The following is a 20,881-nucleotide window of genomic DNA, read 5'->3' as shown; positions in this document are numbered from 1 at the left end:
CCCCAGGACTGAGAAAAAAAATTCTAGAGCAAAAGACAGTCTAACTACCTGAAGTCCTTTGTTGTAGCACAGGTAGTAAATTCGAAATATATGGCTGGAGAAAGGATGATGAGGTAGACTGCCATGCTATGCATTTTTTCTTTCTTTTTTAAAAAAATATGGCTGGATACATTAGTAGATTTCCAATATATGTACCTTAAAAATAAGCTTGGGTATTTGCACCTTTGATAACAGAGAGTATTTTCTTTATATTCCAAAAACATCAGGTACTAACAATACCCAAATAATCTACAGAATCTCATTATTGTGCAACTCAGTGCTGATTATGTATAAATACAGGGCTGTGAGGCAATTTCCATTTCTATTTCCTCTTCAGTGTGCATAAGAGGACTGCATTGTACAGCACCCCACCATTTTTTTTAACAGTCTGGTTGGGTACAACACAACAACCATGAGATATGAGATATGGTCAGCATGAGATATGGTCAGCAGTGACTGAAGCCACTTCTGGAGTTCACCCTGAAGTTTATCTTACATGGTTCCTCAAGCCTTTCTTCATGATAGCAGGTGGCTCTATGACATGGAGCTCACATGTTCCAGATTTGAACAATTGTAAGACAGCTCATATAAATTGTTATTGGATTTTGAAAATCAAACTTAGGTTTGTTTATTCTGTTTAACACACTATCCAGAGAAAGTTCATCTTCTCTTTTGTCTTTTATTTTTAATTTCAGTTTTCAAAACTTCATGCAACTAAATTGATTTAATTAACAATAATGAATCTTAGTTCAAAAAACAACTTGTAAAGCATACCAGAGTTTAGAGAAGGTAGTAAGATGCTTACCACTAAAACATATGGATAGAATTAGATTTGTAGAGGCTTTGGAACAATAGTTCAGATTAATCATAATTAGATGGTTCCATTGTCTTCTTAGGTAGCTAAAATGTGACCCCAGACTCCTCATCGATTGGTTACAATGGGAACTGACTTTAGAGACCTGACTTTCAAAATGAGGCAAATATTATTAATACAGCACAAATATTTGTGATCTACTCCACAGAAAGGACAACGAAAATGAAATGCCAATTTTAAAATGATTTTGTTTCTTTCTGTCTTGGGCTATGATGACTCAGACTGCGTTATTTTCCATTTTCCCTCACTGTCTTCTTTCATTCAGGTTCCCAATCTGTCCCTTTATGTCTCTGACTTTGTGGAGCATATGCATGTGGATGACACTCTGTCCAAACTGCCCAGGTGTTCTTCCACCTTATGGTTTGACTTCTGTGAGAAAAAGTCAATGGTAGTTAGGGACAAATCTTCCAACTAACTGAAATAATTGAAACTTCCTTTAGAAGAAGTTGGTTATTTGTTTATTTATTTTTTTAGAGTTGACATTCTGATTTAATTCTCATTTTTATTTCTCATATTCTACTACAAGAACTTTTCCCCCTAGTTTTCTTTTTTTTTTTAAATAATTACTTATTTATTGTCAAAGTGATGTACAGAGGGATTACAGTTTCATACATAAGGCCATGGGTACATTTCTTGTTGCTCAAGCAAAGGAGTAATGAGGCTGAGAGAGACAGTTGATCTCTATCACTCCTGAAAAATGCAGGAAGTCTGGTGATCCAAGAGTATCTAAGCTTTACATCTGTCTCAGCTCAGCATTCCATCTCTGGGTTTCAAATTCTTTTAGACTCTTGGGAGATTTTTTACCTACTTTGTCTATACTTGAACTGTCAGGAGAGCTTGATGACAAGGAACCAAGCAGGCTTTCTGCTGATAAGACCTTTTATTTAAAAATTTCTTTCATTAAAACATCTTGATATTTTAGCATAACATAGCAGGAGTAAATTTGAAACAGATTCAGACCTAGCTTCTTCACAGGTTAAAAATCTTCTGATGTGACCTAGTATGGGAGAAAAATGATTAGTCAATCTTTCAGCTGACATCACTCAAAGAATGTGAGCACACGCTTATATGAAGATTTCACATTGTGTGCACTTACAGAACAAGGACAGAAAAATCTTCTATTAGAAAGTATGTAAAATTCATAAATTGCTTGATAATTTTTTAAAGGAACAAAAAGTACTTGTACTATTGCCAGTTACAATGGGACAGAGTCTGTAAGACTGGCATTGATACATGTGTTTCACACAATTAAGGAAAGTAAAAAAATGACAGAAATAATGAAAGTGCAATCTTTAGGGTATTTATTCTACACAAATAAAATAATCCTAGTTAGTAGTCCCTACTTTGATTATGAAATGATTAGTATGTAATGCCACTGATAATTGGCATGAACCAGAAACAAAGATAATAGGTTGGTGTAGCCTTGATGGCTTCTGATACATGTGAAGAGTGGAAAGTGTTGGAGTTGTAAAGAAACAGGAATCATAGGAGGTACAAAACCATGGAAATCTATGATGAAGCTACTGTGGAGAGCAAATGGGAAAAGAATCAAAGGTTTGTGAATGCTATGTTAAATGTACTGGGCATTTTTTTTCTTTAACAAGAAACTATCAAATAGACTTTAAAGTGATGGAGAATCATGACTAATTCAGACTGGAGGCAAGGAAGTCAGAGATTCTAATAATCTATAGTAGAGCAAGGAAGGCGCAATGGAGTGTAGTGAGTAAAAGGGCACAAGCATGCAAATGGAGAATTAACAGGGCTAGCAGACCAATTTAATGCAAGAAGTGAGGGAGAAGGAGAAATCAAGAAATAATTACAGGGTTTCTTTCATTGAGACTAAATATAAAATTATGCAATTTAAAGAACATAGTAGAGAAATAAATTCAGGAATAAGGAGAAGCACCTACATTTTTAACCTGTTGGATTAAAATTTTAAGTTAGATTTAATCTATAATGGTCTTTGAAAAGCAGACCAGAGTTCAGCTTTGATGAAGTAGTTAGAGCAGAGCTACTGAAGAGTAAAATCATGTTACAATAAAATGGTGCTAAATTATAACTGATTTTATATCAATATATAATATTTAAAAATCTAAATTAAGAACAACGAATCTTTAAAAAGCCAGAGATTTGGGCATGGTAATCGCATACAAAAATTTAGGAAAGGGACGCAAAGGACATGCCATTGAAAGAACAGCTTTCCCTACTCCGTATGATTATTTTGTCTCACCAAGAAAGTGTCTTCTTTTTTAAAACTAAATGTCAAAGTATTTGTTTTAAACTATATCTCAAAAGCAAGATAAATGAACCCAATGGAATCATCTTTAAGAAATCAAAAAACAAAAACAAGAAACTACTTCTACAAATCAGGAAGATTCAATGCCATGAAGCAGCTCAGTGTTAGTTATACAACATTCTCTTCCCAGTGTTTTGAGTCTGCTTTCCTTTGTAGTGTGGGAGTGTGGATGTTTGTGTTGGATGGGCAAATGTGTCTAAATAGATATGTATAAGGGGGAATGGCCTTGTTTTGCGTTGCTCCAAGATTTGTGTATCCCCTTGTTAAAGGATGATTAGATTTTTTTCTAGTGGCTATTCAGGGACAGGATTATGACCAATAGACAACTATTTTGAAAGAAGTCCCGCGCCCCGGCTCCCGTGCCCCCGATCCGCGCCCCGTGTCTGCACCCTGGCTCCTGCGCCCCGGCTCCCGCACCCCGGCTCCCGCATCCCGGGCTCTGCGCCCCGGCTCCCGCGCCCCGGCTCGTGCGCCCGGCTCCACGTCCCCGACGGCTGTGCCCACAGGACATCTGAGGAGCAAATGCAGGTCTTGATGATGTTTCGTCTGCGCCTGGCCTGCCCAGGCCTGAGCACTGTCCTGCCTTACCGGTTTCTGGGTATCTCCCCCTGGCAAATTCCAGCAGGTGCCAGCTTCCACTCCACCTCTTTCTCTGAAGCAGACTTTCCACGGGTCTTGATTACAGGGGGTCTCGGCCAGCTGGGAATAAGGCTCACCAAACTCCTCAGGAGACAGTTTGGGAAGGACAGTGTGATTTTATCAGACATAAAGAAACCCCCTGCTCAGGTCTTCCATAGTGGCCCGTTTGTCTACATGGACATCTTGGACTACAAGCACCTTCGTGAGATCGTGGTCAACAACTGCATCATCTGGCTGTTGTACTACAGTGCCTTGCTCAGCGCTGTGGAAGAAGCCAACGTGTCCCTGGCCAGGGCTGTGAATATAACTGGATTGCATAACATTCTAGACGTGGTAGCAGAACACAATCTATGATTGTTTGTGCCCAGTACAATTGGGGCGTTTGGACCTACCTCTCCCTGGAACCCAACCCCAGACCTCTGTATTCAGAGACCCAGGACCATCTATGGTGTGTCCAAGGTGCACGGGAGCTCATGGGAGAATATTATCATTACTGGAATGGCCTAGATTTCCAGTGTCTGCGATACCCTGGGATTATTTCAGCCGATTCCCAGCCTGGAGGAGGAATGAGGAACCACGCAGTTCAGATTTTCCATGCTGCAGCAAAGAGCAGCAAGTTCGAATGTAACAAATGAGGAAGTTCTTTCACCCAGAAGTCAGACAGACCTTCATGTTCATCAGAGAACACACAGGAGAGAAACCTCATGAATGCAACAAATGTGGACAGACCTTGGTATGGATAATAGAATTCACACAGGTGAAAAACCTTGTAAATATAGAAAGTCTTTCAACCAAAATTGACACTTTAGCAGGCCTAAGAGAATTCACACATGTGAGAACCATTAGGAATGTAATAGATGTGGAATGTCTTTCACCTGGAAGAAAACTCAGTTTGCATTGGAGAACTCAAACAGGACAAATCCTTGTGAATGTATATCCTTTTTTTTTTTTTTTTTTTTAAAAAAAAGAACTCTTAAAACAGGCTCAGATTGTGTGGTGAGCAGCAACCAGAGTAGAGAGAGCTAACAAAGAATATTGTTCATAAAGTTTACTTGCACATATGAAAAAAAAAAATCTTACTCTGTAGTCCAAGCTGTTTATGAATTCAAAATCATCTTGTCGCTGCCTCCTGAGTGCTATGATTACAGGCATGTGCCACCACATCTAACTTTAAGCAAACTGTATTTCTTAAAACATACATTAGCATTATCTTGCAGTAAATTCAGATTTATAGATAAAACTGAATCTTGGAGTATATCTGAACATTTTCAACATTATATTAAAAAAAGAAACAACTTCCACTTGGATATAAAGGTTAAATCACCAGGTAAAACAAGACATGAGGAAGAAAAAAAAACAAAAAAATATAATTTCTCCAAAATCCAACTACTCCACATTTCCAAAAACATCATTAAAAAGCAGGGCTAGAAGCATGTCTCAAGTGGTAGAGCAAACCGACTATGAGGCTCTAAGTTCAAATGCCATATACATGCATACATATATAGTATATACCACACTATTCACAATATTGAAACTACAGAATCATCTTAGGTCTCCATCCACTGATGAATCAACAAATAAAATGAGTTATATACACACAATGTAAAGCAAAGTCCGCGAGAATCTTATCTCCAATTAACCACCAAACAGAGCTATGACTCAGGTGGTAAGGTGTTAGCTTTGAATGAAAAGGCTAAGGGATAATACCCAAGCACTGAGTTTAATCCCAAATACATACATTTAAAAAGGAAGAAGATGACACTATGTTGGAAATGAACTATACAACTTTGGGGAGGGGAGAAGGGAGGGCTAAGCAGCAGAAAATATGGTGGGGTAACAGTGTTTAAAAAGAAATGTCCTCATGGAGCTTCCGGGAAGACAGCAGAGCAGCTGCAGTGCACTAGCTCAGCTCCCTCCAGCACCGCAGATTTCTCAACCCATAGAAACTTTTACCAGTAGAAATACAACCAGCGTAAGTTGTAACAGTACAGGGATTCTGGCCAGGAAGGAAAAATCGACTTTGCATGTCTGAAAACACAGATTCGAGCTCTGGGCGGTATCCCACCGCCACGCCAGTGTCGGCACAGTGCCCATCACAGCAACCCGCACTCCACGGAGGTAAAGCACACAGCGGAGACCAGGCGGCGGCTGAGCATGGACGACCTGAAATCGCAGAGAAAGCGTGAGTACCCCACGATAGATATTCTCACTCGCGCCCACAGAGGAACTTCGACAAGGCAGCCCTGCCCCCACCGCCAGAGCAAAGTGCCATCTTTGCCACTGGCATAGGGTTAGACCAGATTGGAACTAAAGCGGGCCTGGGAAAAGCGAGGTTAAATTAGCCATCTTAGAAAAGGGCAAAAGGGACCGATCAGTGAGAGCCAACTCCGCCCAGGAGAACGCCCCCTGCCCAGGCGGGAGGCATGCCAGAGGTGCCCCGCCCTGCCCGCCGGAACTTCTAAATTTAACGCAAAAACAGTCAGCAGCTCCCGGCGGCACGGAAACACCAGACTGAGGAACCTGAGACAGTTAAACGGTCCCGTCACAGAGGAAGCCCAATTTCCAGCCCGAAAAGGAGCTGCTTTCCAAAGCCACCTCCGCCAAGGAGGCTGCCCGACGCAGGAGGCAGAAGCCTTGCACAGGCAAGCACCTCTCAGCTGGGTAAAACAGGCCAGAGGCGGCCCTCCCTGCTGAATCCACAGCCTATTCAAAGGCAGGCGTTAAAGGCCACAGCCCTGCAGCAGACAGAGGAGCAAGCTGAATTCTGCCAAACCCAGAAAATCAGGAATATAGACTGCAGACAATCATAAGGAAACCAGAGACTGGGGAAAGACCACCCAAACAAGGAAGACTCCATTTTTTTTCCTTCATCTTTTCAATATTTCTTAAACTTAAAAAAAAAAAAAATTTTTTCAATTCGGAAACGTCGTCTTTTTTTTTTCTTCCATGTTTCCTATTTTTACCTGTTTGTTTTATCAAGTTTTTTTTTCTTTTCTGTTTGTTTGGGTTGTTCCTTTTCTGATTTTTTAAATTTTTTTTCCTTTTTATTTTATCTTCTATTTTAAATAATTTTTCTCTGTTGTGTGCATATGTCTCCCACTACTTTTACTTTTATTTCTCTCTTTGCGTTCTCTTTCTTTAAAACTTACTTTCCTATGAAGAACACATCCACTCTTTTCTGCTAACTCTCCATTATCTATCATTGCAACCTTATTCTCTGTACTGATTCTACTCTTCTCCACATTTCCACGTCACTGAAACTAAACCAAAATCACTACCTCCCAAAACAGATCGCTACAGGAGATTCAAGACACAATCAGGAAGCCCAATTTAAGGATAATAGGTATTGAGGAAAACTTGGAGAAAGAGGTTAATGGGATAGGCAAACTATTTAACAGAATATTAGCTGAGAACTTCCCAAATATCCAGAAGGAAAGGCTCATACAGATACAAGAAGCATTTAGAACCCCAAATCGACCAGACCAGAATAGGACATCCCACCGAAACACTGTGATCAAAACAGGATCAGTAGAGTCCAAGGAAAGAATCCTTAAAGCTGTTAGGGAGAAGAAAAGAATCACATATAAAGGAAAAGCAATCAGAATTACCCCAGACTTCTCAGCAGAGACCATAAAAGCAAGGAGAGCCTGGAATGAAGTACACCAAACTCTAAATAAAAATAACTACCAACCAAGATTCTGTACCCAGCCAAACTCTCCTTCATAGCCGAAGGCCAAATAAAAGTCTTCCACAATAAGGAAAAACTGAAACAATATATCTCCACCAAACCAGCTTTACACAAAATCCTTAAAGATGTACTATACAGAGAAAATAATCAAGATCCCAATACAGACAGAGAAATGAACCCTAATTAGTAAACATCAGATCAAGAAATGGGAAGACACAGCTTTAAACAAGATAGTGATAATGAAAGGAACAAACGATCATCTCTCAATCCTAACTCTCAACATTAATGGACTTAATTCTCCAATCAAACGACATAGGCTCATAAGTTGGATCAAAAATCAAGATCCATCTTTCTGCTGCCTCCAAGAGACACATCTATCCAGCAAAAGTAAACATCTTCTAAAAGTGAAAGGCTGGAATCAAATCTATCAAGCAAATGGCCCCCATAAGCAGGCAGGAGTTGCAATCCTAGTATCAGACAAAATTGACTTCAAATTAAAAAAAGGAGTTGCAATCCTAGTATCAGACAAAATTGACTTCAAATTAAAAAAGGTAAGAAGAGACAAAGAAGGTTACTACATACTAGTAAAAGGATCTCTCCTACAGGAAGAAATAACCATTCTAAATATCTACACACCAAAAGCAGGAGCACCCAACTTCATCAAACAAACACTACTGGCTCTAAAAACACTCATAGTCCCAAACACATTGATACTTGGGGACTTTAACATGCCACTATCACCTCTGGATAGATCAACACGCCAAAAACTGAACAAAGAAACCATAGAACTAAACAATTGCATAAACCAACTAGACTTAATCGACATCTACAGAATATTCCACCCAGCAAGAACAGAATACACATTCTTTTAGGCAGCACATGGAACGTTCTCCAAAATAGATCACATCTTAGGACACAAAGAAAATCTGTACAAATTCAGAAGTATCAAAACCATTCCCTGCATTCTCTCAGACCACAATGGAATAAAATTAGAGCTCAACTCAACCAGCCATCACAGAAATTGCTACAATTCATGGAGACTAAACAACACACTGCTGAACCATCAGAGGGTCATTGAAGAAATTAAAATGGAAATTCAAATGTTTATGGAATTCAACCAAGTTGAGGACACAAAGTACCAGCTCCTTTGGGACACAGCAAAGGCAGTATTCAGAGGAAAATTTATATTTATATCTCTGAGTGCATACATCAACAAACTGGAGAAACAGCAACTCAATAATTTAAGGAAGCACCTTAATTTCCTTGAGAGAGAACAACAAGCCAAACCCCAAATCAATAGACAGAAGCAAATAATTAAAATCAAATCAGAATTAAATCAATTAGAGACAAAAAAAAAACCATCGAAAGAATCAACAAAACAAAGAGTTGGTTCTTTGAAAAAATCAACAAGATAGACAGACCCCTTGCAAACCTGACCAAAAAACAAAGGCAGCACACTCAAATAAACAAGATAAGAGATAAAACAGGTAACATCACCACAGAAATAACCGAAATTCAGAAAATAATAAGGGACTATTTTGCAAACCTTTATGCCAACAAATTCGAGAACTTGGAAGAAATGGATGATTTCCTAGAAAAAATTCATATCCCCAAACTGAACCATGAAGATTTAAACCTCCTGGGCTGGGGATATAGCCTAGTGGCAAGAGTGCCTGCCTGGGATACAGGAGGCCCTAGGTTCGATTCCCCAGCACCACATATACAGAAAACGGCCAGAAGCGGCGCTGTGGCTCAAGTGGCAGAGTGCTAGCCTTGAGCGGGAAGAAGCCAGGGACAGTACTCAGGCCCTGAGTCCAAGGCCCAGGACTGGCCTAAAAAAAAAAAAAAAAAAAAAGATTTAAACCTCCTAAACAGATCCATATCCAGTATTGAAATAGAAATGGCAATAAATAATCTCCCATCCAAGAAAAGCCCAGGTCCAGACGGATTCACTGCAGAATTCTACAAGACCTTCAAAACAGAACTCACACCAATATTTCTCAAACTCTTCAATGAAATTGAAAGAGAACGTTCACTCTCAGACTCATTCTATGAAGCCAGTATAACCCTCATCCCAAAACCAGGCAGGGACTCATCACGGAAAGAGGACTATAGATCGATCTCCCTGATGAACACAGACGCAAAAATTCTCAACAAAATTCTGGCCAATCGACTTCAACAGGTCATCAAAAAAATCATACACCATGTTCAAACTGGATTCATCCCAGGGATGCAAAGTTGGTTTAGTATACGCAAGTCAATTAATGTAATCCACCACATCAACCGGAGCAAGCTAAAGAACCACATGGTTTTATCTCTGGATGCGGAAAAAGCTTTTGATAAAATCCAGCACCCATTTATGCTAAAAGCCCTGGAAAAACTGGGATTCCAGGGAACATTCCTGAATATAGTCAAGGCAGTTTATGACATACCAACAGCAAGCATAACTCTAAATGGTGAAAAACTAAAGCCATTCCCTTTAAAATCAGGAACAAGGCAGGGATGTCCACTCTCTCCCCTGTTCTTCAACATAGTACTAGAATTCCTAGCCAGAGCAATCAGGCAAGAAGAAAATATAAAGGGGATCCAAGTAGGTAAAGATGAAGTTAAACTCTCTCTCTTCGCAGATGACGTGATCCTATACCTAAAGAATCCCATAGGCTCTACCCCCAAGCTACTAGAGCTGATCCAAAACTTTGGCAAAGTTGCAGGATATAAAATAAACCTTCAAAAATCAACGGCCTTTCTCTATGCTAACGACCCAAAGACCGAGGCTGATATCAGGAAAGCAACGCCCTTTGCAATAGCCCCCCAAAACATAAAATACCTAGGAATAACCTTAACCAAAGAAGTGAAAGACCTTTTTGAGGAGAACTTTAAAACCTTGAAAAACGAAATTAAGTCAGAACTAAGGAAATGGAAAAACCTCCCATGCTCCTGGATTGGGAGGATTAATATAATCAAAATGGCAATATTGCCAAAGGCTATCTACAAATTCAATGCAATACCCATTAATAGCCCAACACCATTTTTAAATGAAATAGAGGAAGCAATCCAGAAATTCATATGGAATAATAAAAGACCTAGAATAGCAAAAACAATCCTAAGCAGAAAGAACAGTGCTGGAGGAATTACAATACCCAACTTCAAGTTGTATTATAAAGCTATAGTAATAAAAACAGCTTGGTATTGGCAACGGAACAGGCCTGAAGACCAATGGAACAGAATTAAAGACCCGGGAATGAACCCACAGAACTACGCCTACTTAATCTTTGATAAAGGGGCTAAAACAATAGTTTGGAAGAAAGATAGCCTCTTTAACAAATTGTGCTGGAAAAACTGGCTCAACACATGCAACAAACTAAAACTAGATCCTTATATATCACCCTGCACCAAAATCAATTCCAAATGAATTAAAGACCTCGAAATCAAAACAGACACCCTGAAAACACTAAAGGAAGAAGTAGGAGAAACACTGGGGCTCCTTGGCACAAGACAGAGCTTCCTTAACAAAGACTCAGAAAGGCTACAAATCAAAGAAAGGTTGGACAAATGGGACTGCATCAAACTGCAGAGCTTCTGCACGGCAAAGAACATAGCTTGCAAGATAAACAGAAAGCCCACAGACTGGGAGAAGATCTTTACCGGCCATTCAACAGACAAAGGCCTCATCTCTAAAATATATGCAGAACTAAAAAAATTAACTTCCTCCAAAACAAAACCGCAAAGTACTAAAGCCCGCTCATCAAGTGGGCTAAAGACCTACAAAGAGACTTCTCTGATGAGGAAATGAGAATGGCCAAGAGACACATGAAAAAGTGCTCTACATCACTGGCCATTAAAGAAATGTAAATCAAAACAACATTGAGATTCCATCTCACCCCAGTAAGAATGTCATGTATCAAGAAAACTAACAATAACAGTTGTTGGAGGGGATGTGGCCAAAAGGGAACCCTACTTCATTGTTGGTGGGAATGTAAACTGGTTCAGCCACTCTGGCAAGCAGTATGGAGATTCCTCAGAAGGCTAAATGTAGAACTCCCTCACTTTTGGGTATTTATCCAAAAAACCACAAACAAAATCACAGTAAAGCCACCAGCACAACAATGTTCATTATAGCGCAATTTGTCATAGCGAGAATCTGGAACCAACCCAGATGCCCCTCCATAGACGAATGGATCAGGAAAATGTGGTACATATACACAATGGAATTTTATACCTCTATCAGAAAGAATGACATTGCCCCATTTGTAAGGAAATGGAAGGACTTGGAACAAATTATACTAAGTGAAGTGAGCCAGACCCAAAGAAACATGGACTCTATGGTCTCCCTTATTGGGAATAATTAGCACAGGTTTAGGCAAGTCACAGCAGAGGATCACAAGAGCCCAATAGCTATACCCTTATGATCACATAAGATGATGCTAAGTGAAATGAACTCCATTTTATGGAAATGATTGTTATCTCACAGTTGTAACTACTTTCAACATCCCATGTGTATCTGTGGTTTCTACTATTGATGATGTTCTTGTATCACCTTCTTGTGATTGTATCTACACTATCTCTGTAATCTTATCTGAGTATATTGGAAACCATGTATACTGGTATTAGTATTAGGAAATTGAAAGGGAATACCAAAATTGAGAGACAAAGGGTAAAATAAGAGAAACAACAACAAAAGCAATACTTGCAAAACTGTTTGGTGTAAGTGAACTGAACACCTCAGGGGGGGAAAGGGGGAGGTGGGAGGGGGGTATGAGGGACAAGGTAACAAACAGTATAAGAAATGTATCCAATGCCTAACGTATGAAACTGTAACCTCTCTGTACATCAGTTTTATAATAAAAACTTTAAAAAAAAGTCCTCATTATCTTACTTATGCAATTGTAAACCCTGTCACCTTTACAATAAAGATAGAAAGACAGAAAAGAAATCTAACTTTAAAAGATCTTTTCTAGTATTCCTCATTCAAAGTTCAAAAAGTATTGATTGAAAACCTATTATATTTCTGGAAATCTATGCAAGTGATTAAAATTTACATGAGAGAAAAGGTTGGTTTTTCCCTATCATAAGAAAGAAAAGAAGTATTTTACGTTAAAAAAACCGCTGAAAATTATGAGGCGAGCAGTCTACCACTAGGCCACATTCCCAGCACCCGCTGAAAATTATGATTGATCATTTTGGTAGCTTTTGGAAATAATAAAATGGAATCTAGATATTGATGAATTCCTCAAAAAGTTCCATTAAACTTGTTACAAGTATTTCCCAAGTAAATGTTATAGCTAGTAACTCTGTTACACAGACAAGACCCAACAGTGGCAGAGTCTGACTTGTGGACTGTATGAAAGGAATATTATATTAAGTACAAGACTAGGTGAAAACAATAGATAATTCCAGGAAACACTTCTAATCCCCAGACCTGTGTACTGTTAGCTATAATTGACTGTGATTTTGCTATAGATAATGAAAAAAGAAAGGCTTTTGCTTAAAAATCCTATCTAAATTGGTGAAATAGTATAATATAAATAGTTGTAGATGAGATCCTAATTGGTCTTTGGATAAATAATGTGCCCACATATTTTCATATTTTCTTTATTTCTTTTTCCTTTCTTTCTTTCTCTCGCTTCCTTTCTTTCATTGTTGTGGTTGTTGGTGGTGGTATTCATGGGGCTTGAACTCTGGGATTGGGCCCTGAACCTGAGCTCTTCAGCTCAAGGCTAGTGCACTACAACTTGAGCCACAGAACAGCTTCTGGTTTTCTGATGGTTAATTAGAGATAAGAGTCTTGTGGACTTTCCTGCCTGGGCTGGCTTTGAACTGTGATCCTCAGAGCTCAGCCTCCTAAGTAGCTAGGATTATATGCATGAGCCAGTAGCACCCGGCTTTATTATCAGATTTTCTAATGTAGGTAATTGAAAAACTAGTGATGTTTTCGTATTGCTGAATTAAATTGTCTTAATTTGTCACATTATATTGGGACTGTGTAAATCAATGAAGTATCTTTATGTAAAAAAATAAGAATAGTAACAATCATATTTCTGATTTTTATTTAATGGTAGACTGGCAACACGTTTAAGAAAAATAAAGTTTGGTTGCAGCAAGCAATATAATTTGATAGAAATAATTTTATTTTCCTTAGTATTTCAGCAGTGGTGAATGCTGAATGAAAATGATATGACATCAGCTTAATAAGAAGTACAGGAGGAACTTGATGCAGCAGGTTAGGCACATAGCTAATGATGCTTCTCCTTTTTCAAAGGAGAAATAAAGGTTCTAGAAGATAATGATCAGTTTCCTGGTTCAGGAGGTTGGTGAATATCTTAGAACACATTCTACTTTCCTTGGAGATAAGAAATAGGTTGCAATATATCAGAATGCCAAAAAGTCAAATGCCCTTTTAGCAAAGCAAAACGTTGGGTTTTGCAATTGTGCATACAAATTCTTATTTCTGGTAATAACAATTTAATCATAATTGTAAGAATTTAAGGAAAATAAACATCCAAAAATCTGTGATGCAGTAAGTCAGTAAACTCTGCAATAATCAAATACCTTATTATTTCAAAAGGGAAGTTCCCATTTAACTAATGGGAAACCCATTTACCACATGTCTAGCATGTCAGGCAGCTAAAATGTAAGTAGTAACAGCACCAAGAGAAATATGTCCTTTCCATTCCCATGGGTCATTTCTGGCTTGATCTAACAAACTAACTGAAGCAAGATATTTATTAAATGATTAGAAATGTACATCTTTAGAGCATACTATTATTAGGGTACTATCATTGCTTAATATACTACGAGTCAAATATGGAAAAAATAAAAACAATATTTCTTAGGTGGCAATCTTTCATTTTTTTGCTATTTGACATTAATATAGGCTATAATCAGGTTCAATATCATAAGGGTCTTTTTATAATAATTTTCTAACAAATTATTACTTGTGGAGAGTCCGTGCTTTTGAATTTCTAAGGTTTCAAATATGTGTGGTATCAAGCTAGTACTCATGTGAATCCCCATTGCATCAGACCTTCCTAGGGTTTACTTAACAACAATATATAAGCCTCTTTCTCTACTCTGGACAAATTCTGAATTGGGGGTCCCTGAGTGACAATTTATTTTTTTTCCTGATACATTTCAGTTTGTTGTTGCAACAAGTGCAACCTGGGTAATGGAGAAGGTATGGGCAAGACAGTAGAATATTTCTCAGAGAAATAGTGGTTTGGTATTATAGAAAGAATAGACTATGCATGAGGAAGGAGTCAATCTTCATACTTGGTGTGGACTTTTGGACAAATAACTCCATTCTACCTTCTGTGAATGGAGTTTTACAACACTTATGTAACAAAACAAAAAGTTCTAGAGAGTCAGGGGCTAATGTGAGGGGATGTGCTGGTGGAGAGGATAAGGAAGCTGAATATTGAACAAATACATTATCTTCAACTATGAAAATAAAACCAGAAAATCTGGAGATGACTATTTTATTTGTTTGTTTGTTGTGGAAAGGCATATAGGAAATGTAATGGAAGGATGAGATAGGAAGATAGAATTGAATACAATATAAACATGTATGGAGGTGTGACCATGAAATGAAATCCTCTGTTTAGTATAAGCAAAAATTAAAAAAAATAAAATTCTTGAAGAGTAACCATTGCTGAGTAAAGCTATGATTTGTTTGCTTGTTAGGGTTCAGGCAAAATGTGTTTGCAGCTCTTCTTCTCCTTTCAATAGCTTTATCTCACGTGTTCCTGCTTCCTGAATCCTGATGCACCCTTAGCCTTCTGGACTGGTTCTGGAAAAGCACTCCACTTGGAATTGCATACTGCTCTGACTGGATCCTGTTGTCCTCATTGACAGCTAGTTTTAGGGAAACTATCAACTTCGTAGACAGAAATCTATGTCTTGTGGTATATCTATCTTTGCATCTTTTGTGCTTATTTAGTCAACTGCCTTGCACACTGGAAGTCCCTGATGCTTATGTGGCAGATGACCATTCATCTGAACATGGGTGTTTTGGATTTGTGTTAAATCTCAATGATTTTGTGATCATTTTTTTTAATAGTGTTTGTTAGCTGTAGATCAGGAGGTTTCACTATAACATTTGCATATGTTCACATTGTGTACTATGATCCTCTATTATTCTTTGTAAATCACCTCACCTGAAGATATACAACAAGTTTTAAAGATTTAACTCAGGATATCTCTATAGGTCTCAGTGGAATAAGCCAGTGATTTCTCAGTGCTCTCCAAGTGCCTTTCTACTTTGGTAGACTGAGCCTTTATTTAAGGTTTCCAATGTCCAATATAGTGAGGACAGTGTTCCAAATCATTTGTCTAAATATAATGGGGAGGAAGGCTAGAATTAATCAATCACATGATTTCAATTTCAGTTTCTATAAAGAAGCCAGTTAAAATTGAATTTAAAGGACACTAAATGAAAAGGGGCAGCAAATAATTGAGGGATGAGTCAGAGGAAACAAGAGGTTTTGACTAGTGTGTTTCTGCATTAGAGATTATGCATAAAAATCACCTTTCTCTCTCCTGTCTGCTTGGTGCCAGCAGGAAAGTCACTAGGAAATGGCATGTATTCATGTAATTGATACCTTTGCAGATGGTAGATAATGCTCTGCCTTCATACTACTTTGTGTGGAGGAATGAGTTACAGGAACCAAGACAAAGTAATGTGCACTTACACTTTGTGAAATATATCTAGAAACTTCTGCATCAGAATGGTTGTGATGAGACAAATTAATGGACATTGTTTATGTAACTCAAAGGAAATATGAAGATAACAAGAGCCTCAGTGGAAAGTAGAAGGATAAATAAGGATCAACTTCAGCTTCTGAGTACATTGTAAAGCTATCATTTCATCCTTGACATACTTTATAACGTTGTATTATTAGTAAATTTAATTAACATGCTTTGGAGACAATGTTGCAATCCAAAGATAGAGGTGTTTTTAAGAAGATTGGACTTTAATTCCCAAAAAGATTTAGGAGACATTTAATCTTCTTGTCAGCATTTCTGAATTCTTTTTCATTTATCCTATACTGGTCTTAAACTATCACTAAATGTATGAGTTCCTCCCTCTCACGTCTAACCTCCGTATTTTATACTTGAATATCCATTTTCCATTCCTAAACTTTGAAATGGTAGCCAAAACATAACTCCATTGGTGGAGGTAATTTATCCAGATACAACACTGCAGTGTCATTTGTCAGTGGAAAGATGGACATTTCTTGAGTTGTCCTCAACTCTTTGTGCACATTTTTATTGAAAATAAGGTAGCTATTGTTGAAGAAAAATAATTTAGATTTGGAAAACTTTCTTTGAATATTTCTGTTCCAGAAAAAGGAGTAATGATTCTTGTTTTCAAGTATCAAGGAATCTGTGGGTTTGGAGTTTTCCTACCAGTTATCTATCCATCCATGTGTGACTCAATCTATGCAGAGCAGAAAGGGAGGCTGATTTCTTAATCTGTGAAAAAAAATAAAACTGATGAGACAGCAAATGATATTCAATCCTATTAAAGAAACTAAACACAGACCTTAAAAATGTTCTTCCATTCCTTGCATTGGGATTGTGTGATATGGTTCTACAATTCAGGGAGATTGGAAATTACAAAACATCTGCAATGAAATTGGTTTTCTGTGGAAAACTGATGAATCACTTACTGCCAATGACTAGAAGGAAAAGCGCTTGTTTATGCCCTTATGTAATGAATTTTTATGAGGTGAAGTTTGCTGTTTATAAAAAATACATTTTAAGCTGCTGTAGATGTAAAATAATAGAATTCAGAATCCAGAGTAATGCATTACTGCAAAGATAGACTCTAGCAGAATATTATCTGCTTAAAAAACACCAAAACAAGGCTATTACTTCTATAATGGAATTAAAAAAAAAAAAAGAAACCATCCACTCAGTTGGATTCTAGAAGGAAAAGTATTTAAAGAGACATCGCTGAAATTGACAGCTTGAAAATGGCATGCATTTTCAAAGAAAAGTTATTATTTCTCTTATTGTGCTCCTGAATTCCAACTGTGTTTTTCCTTAAAGCAAGAACACCATAGAACATTGTAAATTAAAAATGCTGCTTCTAAGGTAAATGACAAAGAAAAAGTGAGGGTGCTGACCTCTATGCCATTACGTACATACATACAGAAGTCTCCTCACAGTAATTCCACCAGCTGATTGGTTCAGTTAGTCTTTGTAAAAAGCCTCAGACTCTTGAAACATGTGTGCAACATGTATATCGTGCTGACTCAGTTTTGGCTGTATCAACACAAAAAGTGAGAAATACAGCCTCTGTCCCCATCAGCCTTGCAGTGGCAGTCTACATAGTAGAAAAAATTCCTCCAGTTGAAACTAAGCATTCCACTAGATCTGACAAAGGGCATTAAGAAGGAAAGTATGTAACACTGAGGAAGGGCACTTGCTTTCAGAGCATTTATTTGCTGTTTATTTGGTCTAAGGCTAAATATTTTTAAAGCAGTTAATCATAATTTCCATTAATGGAAAGCAACTGTAATATTTTATATTTTTCTGCTGACTGAAAAAGCATTCTTGCAAATTGATGTGGGTTGTAAAGAATCAAGGCTGTCAGGGGAAGGTGGTATTTCCTGAGTGCTTCTTAGTGAGGTATGTTTTCCAAAGAACCATTCTGAATATCTCAAAGCATAGAAAAGCCTCCAGCTCCCACTAATTCAGAATTGTGACTTCCCAGATAAAACTCTCAGTTGATCTCCAAGTTTGTATTATCCCTTATTGCTCACCAAACCATAACAGTTATCTCAGAATGTTAGCATTCTTGGGTCTACATCTGGAAAGAATAGAAAATCCTAGGTCAGACTTTCTATCCCAATTCTTAGTTGAAGAGATAGTCGTTTTACAGGCTTAGGCAACTGATAATACATAATTCTCACGTTGAACATTCTGATCTGATGTATCAGTTCTATATATCATGTATCAACAAATACTGATATTTATTTGAAAAAACTATGCAAGTACTTTTGGAAACAAGATGGGAAATGAAAGGTCCATTTTTTTGGGGGGGGGCTTGTTTTTACCTATATGTTTTTGCTTTACGAAAATCTACATTCTGTATGAATCCTGATATTTTAAGATGCATGAAATAATTTAGACTTTTTCATAGTTGTGGTTGAATAAAGGCAGGCTTTATTTTCATGTGATAAGTAACTTAGTATCTTATAATGTGATGTGTGTGTGTGTGTGCGTGTGCGCACGCGCTGATCCTGGGGCCTAAATTCAAGGGCCTGGGCACTTTGAGCTTTTATTTTTTTTTTTTTCTCAAAATTAGTGCTCTACCACTGAATGACAACACCACTTTTAGCTTTTTGGTGATTAATTGGATGTAAGTTTCATGGATGTCCTACCCCATCTGGCTTTGAACTGCAAGCTCAGATCTCAGCCTTCTGAGCTGAGTAGCTGGAATCACAGGCATGGAATCTCAGGCCACTGGAACTGGGCTGTGATTCCTCTGTTAATTTAGAATCTTATAGCCTGTAATTCACATATTCAAAATATTTATTTACTACCTATGCAGGATGCGCTTTTTAAAGAAATAACTTGTTTTGGTATAATTAAAAAGTACTCATTGTAGAATATTTGGAAAATAGAGAAAAGTATAAAGAAGAAAATTAAAATTGAAGTGCTGAGTAGCATTTTTTATTGATGAGACCGGTTTGCTTATCTCATAGTTGAGATAATATTCACTTTATGGAGATCTAACTTCTTTGATTTTAATATTGTCACCTCTTTAATGAAAACCATTCACATTTGCATATTTGTTTAGAAATATCATTGTTTTTATATAATATTCTTGTAGTCAAATAGCTATACTATTTTACTTCTCTGTTGTTTTATGTCTTCTTATGAATAGTCCTTTTGTAAATAAATCCAATTATTATCATTTCTTTCAGACCAATTCTTGAGGTCAGTGGACACAAACATGTTCACATCAACTTGATTTTGATAATCAGTTTTACTTGACTAAATGAGTTTATATTCTATTGACTATAGGGTTTTTGAAAGGTCTGAGTTAAGCCAGCTTGGAAAGAAAATATTGCACTGCTAATGACAAGAAACGGGAATGATCTACACAACACCATGGTTTTGAATTTCATGGACTCAGGAATGACTTGGCTTAAACTTTTTTGACTTGTTACAGTTACTAGAATAATAATTCTACTCAGAATTCAATGGATAGTATACAACATGGTGCTTACATTTTATTTTCTAAAGTTTTAAAAACCATTAGCTTTTCCTTGGAAATAAAGAGAAGAGAAATAAGAAAGAAAATTCTTTTGTTCATGATTAACATAGTACTAGAAAAAAGACATAAAAACAAAATACTTATTTGTACTCATGAATATACATGTACTCAACTTACTAGGCTTATACAAATGTACATTACATACTTGTTTATGTCAATACATACTACATGCTAGTTTTAGCTTCAGAGAACCAAAGATCATTCATTCTGTAGAAAATATGATGAAAGAGTTTGGGGAAAAAAGAGTTGATTTCTTGCTGAAAATATCTTTGTTTTCTTTCTTTTTTTGGCCAGTCCTGGGCCTTGGACTCAGGGCCTGGGCACTGTCCCTGGCTTCCTTTTGCTCAAGGCTAGCACTTTGCCACTTGAGCCACAGCGCCACTTCTGGCCGTTTTCTGTATATGTGGTGCTGGGGAATTGAACCCAGGGCCTCATGTATAGGAGGCAATCTCTCTTGCCACTAGGCCATATCCCCAGCCCCAGAAAATATCTTTCTTAATAGAGTAACAATTTGCTTATTGAGTGGTATTACGAAAAATCAACTTTTGGTTACAGAAGAATGTTCCAAATAAATTGAATTTTGACTTCAAGTACCAACACAGTTGGAACACTTTCTCAAATACAGCAATGTAATTTCCTTGCCTTCTTAACCAAATTGTATACAACATAAGGGACTGATGATCCAAGGTCTTTCTTTCTTTCTTTTCCTTCCTTCTTTCCTTCCTTCCTTCCTTCCTTCCTGCCTTCCTCCCCTCCTTTCTTCTTTCTTTTCTTTTTTTCTTTCTCTTTTCTTTTCTATTCTCAGTGTTGGGGATTGAATCCAGGGTCTGTTAAATGGTAGGCAAATGTTCTACCTGTTGAGTCATGTCCTAAGCCCAAACAACAATTTTTTTTTAAACCACAATTACCATTCACAGTTGTTCCTCAGAGCCTGTGTTACTAGATTATATAAAAAAGTTCTTTTCTTTTTTGATGCCAAGTTGTCCATTATTTCTTGCCATTATAAACATGCTCCTTAAAAAAAAAAACCAAAACACTTTCCTTCTCTTTTTGTTATTT

The 20,881-nt window shown here is 37.5% G+C and overlaps 1 pseudogene; it reads left to right on the top strand.

The window, feature by feature from the left end:
- The first annotated feature begins 2,622 nt into the window (after window positions 1-2,622).
- Window positions 2,623-4,483, top strand: LOC125360616 (annotated as a pseudogene).
- Window positions 4,484-20,881: the final 16,398 nt, after the last annotated feature.

This window comes from Perognathus longimembris, chromosome 12, assembly GCF_023159225.1.
Source record: "Perognathus longimembris pacificus isolate PPM17 chromosome 12, ASM2315922v1, whole genome shotgun sequence".
NCBI lineage: Eukaryota > Metazoa > Chordata > Mammalia > Rodentia > Heteromyidae > Perognathus > Perognathus longimembris.
The sequence above is the reverse complement of the archived record's forward strand: the minus strand, read 5'-3'. Positions and strand labels throughout refer to the sequence as shown.